Source organism: Halyomorpha halys, unplaced genomic scaffold, assembly GCF_000696795.3.
Source record: "Halyomorpha halys isolate HHAL.00 unplaced genomic scaffold, Hhal_1.1 Scaffold40.1, whole genome shotgun sequence".
Taxonomy (NCBI): domain Eukaryota; kingdom Metazoa; phylum Arthropoda; class Insecta; order Hemiptera; family Pentatomidae; genus Halyomorpha; species Halyomorpha halys.
In genome coordinates this window covers 1,635,032-1,639,045 of record NW_027106400.1, presented here as the reverse complement: position 1 = coordinate 1,639,045, position 4,014 = coordinate 1,635,032, and positions in this window count along the sequence as shown.

Here is a 4,014-nt window from a genome sequence, read left to right as displayed (position 1 = left end):
TGTCTTGAAAATTCTTTAGTTAGTAAGGAATCGTAGATATCATGGTCAGGTGATAATATGTGAAAACATAGAAATCCTATCCCTAGTTTTAACTGATTATAATTAGAAATAGAAATAAAAGTTGAGGATTAAACAAAACCAGAATTATAAATGTTCCACCAATCGGGAAAGCATAGGATCATGAATATGGTCGGCAATAAGTCAATAGACAGTACATACTCTGCTATTACCGATGCTAACCACCAACCCCCTAGACTCTCCGTACTGCGGGGAACAGCTGTGCCCTACCTGGACGGCTGCCAACCAATCCCTCACCACCCTTGTGCTACCTGGTCTGTAATTAAACAGGTGAGCTCTCGCGAACAGCTGTGTCTACGGCTCTTGTCTAGGATATCGCACGTTATAGTTTCATACCTATGTGTATTTCATTACCAAGAAACTGTAACTGTGTTATTTATAATGAGGTGTTTAAAAGGGGGTATTCATGATCTTTAGTTTAACATGTTAAATGGAAAAATTTATGCTAAATGGAGAAATATTTCCTTCTTTTACCATGTCAAAACGATATAACATATAACATGGTCAAAAGTCTGTTACTGGGTCCGTTAAATCGAGAATGACGTAACGCAACAGACCAGCTGAGCACGTCACCATTTTGCTTGTTGTCATGTTAGGTTACTTGCACGTTATTTATGTTTTGAATGTGTTAGTATTGTTTTGGGTGTTTTTAAAACTATTAAAGCAATGGATGACAATAATAATGTGTAATGACAGTTCTCAATTGGTTCATCTTGATTCTCTTCCTCACAAGTAAGAAGATCTAAGAATATTTAGTTATTCACTTATTCGACCTGCCCAACTGTTAAGGAAGCAGTATAATAGAGAGGGTAAGCTACTAGGAAAATGAAGCCACAAAAAGATGGGATTTGCTGACTCCGTGGGCGGGGCATACGGCCAACATAACGGTTGTTGAATTTGGCATTTCAAAAGAACAGCTCAATGAGTTTTCATTTTTAGAATTCACATACATTCTATGTCTCATTCATATTAGCTATTAAATTAACGATTTTTCAGATAACTTCAAAAAACAAGCACAAAAAGGTATTCTGAGGTTATAGAGGTCAGATAGTTTACTTTGAAGATATCTGAATGTTGTATTTAGTTATCAGGTATGCGCAGACAGTTGATATTACTAACAACTGTCAAGCTAATCCTGATAGATTAACAGCCATGACGACATATGTCATAGTTTACAAAAAGGTCCTTCCTTCCTTCCTATGTAGCTAACATAATTATATTTCACTCCATCATTTTTCAAATGATTATCTGATTTTTTTTCAATATCAAATATATTTAGCCAAACATATTGGCAATGTGAAGTTCACAAATTTAAACAAAAAACAATGATCTGAGTACAAAAAAAAAATACAAGTAAATTTGATAAATGTTTAAGAACACTTTAAACACAAGAAATCTTTGAAAGGAACCAGCCAACGGTAGTACTTCAATCATTGATTTAAATTGGAAGATCTCGAGGTCATTTTCTTTTCAGATGCATCAGAGGATTATCAAGGTTTGTTAAAGATGAGAGATTAAGAACCAATAACTTTTGATGGGGCAAGATTTTGGAATAAAAGGACCTATTTCAGGCCAAATCTGCTACTTATATAGATGTAGGGTTCTTTATGGATGAGTCTATTTGTTACGTTCAGGATTTTAGGGAGAATTTGGGATTGTAAGGATTGGATAAGGGAGGAATTTAATTGGAGGCCCAATGATAGGTGCCGTAGTCCAAATCGGTCTGATTATCGTAGTGTGTCAGTTTTTTTTTTTTTTTTGTAGTAAATGTGAAGTTAGTATATGGTAGTACTAATAACTGTCAAGCAAGTCCTGATGTATTACAGCCACGAATTTAAATAATTTTTAAATTACTATATTAGTTTATTGCCCAAAGAAAACAATAAAAAACTTTTAAGTTACAATTTTCTATTTTAATGTTTCTCCAACTGGTCTTCTGTCCTTTTGTAGATGATTTGGGCACCTCGTCTATCCACTGCATCCAGACTCTTCAGAGTCAGAATTTATGAAGTTATTTTGAAACATTTGGATCAACACAAAGTTTTAACTGTATTCGTTGAAACACTGAATCACTTTCTTTTATTGGTTTCTTCTTCTTCTTAGTACCAGTTTATTTCTTACTTTTTTTTAAATTATCAGCTTCGCAATCCACTTTCTTACTTTTTCCTTCTAAATTATCTCTAGTTTCCTTTTCTCTAGAATCATTTTTGCATATAAATGATCCTTTAAGTCTTCTAGTATACCTCTTTATCTGTAGATCGTCTTCTGTTTAAAATCTCAAATTGTTTCGGTCTCCTCCATCAGCTTGTTCTTTCAGTTCTCTTTCATCTTTAGATAAATTTTCATTATCATCTTCTATAGCCTTTTCAGTTTTTACTTTTATTTCCATCATTACCAATTTTATCATCAGAATCTGAATCAAGATTAAACTCATTTTTAAATGCTCTTTTAGTAACTTCATGTCATGTAAACTATGACAACGATAGTGACTTCGGTAACTACCACTATCACCGCGAACTGTGAACTTTAGTGTTGAGACAGTATGCTCCAACTGCCGGATATATCCATTGAATAATAAAATTCTAATTTCATGGTTTAGTGAACCGAGGGTGTGCCTGACAAGCCAACCACGACCTACCTTCACAAAGCTCACTGTACAATGTTCCCTTAGCGTAAAACTAGTGGCAGAAATTCTTTAGACATTATTTTTTATGATCTACTTTCTTTATTTTATTCAGTTTAGAGACTGTGAATTATCCGATCTGTCTCGATTCCAATAATATGTAAACGGGTTTATTATGTTTTGTTAAACTTTTGTATTCTTGGCAGGAGAATTTAAATACAAAGATGATTCGTTATTTATAGTTATTTGCACATTAAATATCTACTTTTATAGCAACAGAAAAATAAAAAATTATTTTTAGATTTTTTGGTCGTCTTCTAGCGTGTGGGTATCAGATTTTTAGTTTTCATGTACTATCTAACGGTTAATTAATTGCTTTGTACGATTCATCTTTGGGGTCCCCTTGGACGCCTCTGTCACCCGATTTTATGAAGAGTTGAAGTGCCTTTACCTCTCCTTCCATCGTAAATATTTTCTTGCTTCCTTCCTTTATCAAGTTATCTAATCCCGCCGTACATTGTACAACTCTGATATCCTTCAATTTAAATCTTGTGCATTCTCTTAAAGTGCATTCCTACAATACCCGCACACGGCCTTCAGACTTATATGTAACTGCCCATCGAACCGCAGCCTTTGGTAGATCTTTCCTCATCCCCTCCTCTTCCCTATATGGTTCAAATTCCCTTCCAATCTTCAAATCACGTACCTTCCACTACCTTGTCCACTCAAGTCTGGAAGAATAACAATTGAAAGTTTCAAATAAGGTTTATATATTCTCTGTATTTTATGTTTCAGAATTTCGCCCATACTTATAAATATGTATATTAGCAGAAATAGTACCTTTTCATTTATTGTTTTAAGTTTAATTGTATTTGATTGGAGAAGTGTGTCAGGGGGTGCGGTCAGCAAAGAACAACATAAATAAACAAAACCATATTTATTTATTTATATAAATATCAGAAGATGATTCTGATAATATAAAAAGAGAACGAAATAATGATCTGCCATTTCGTGTCAAAATCGCAGTGGATTAGAGGTTCTGTGTGCTCCTGTACAGCTTTTCTCTGGGACTATTGGACTCATATTTTTGGCAATAAAGTCAGAGATCCTCCCAGGATAATCCTCAAAGCTCAGCATTGTAATCAACAATCTCACTAAATTACTGCTTATTAATGGAGGCATGTGCCCTATCTGTTATATATGCAGACAGAGAAAAATATACTTGAAGAAGTTTGTCGGGGGGTGCGGTCAGCAAAGAACAACATAAATAAACAAAACCATATTTATTTATTTTATCCCGACGTTTCGACCTG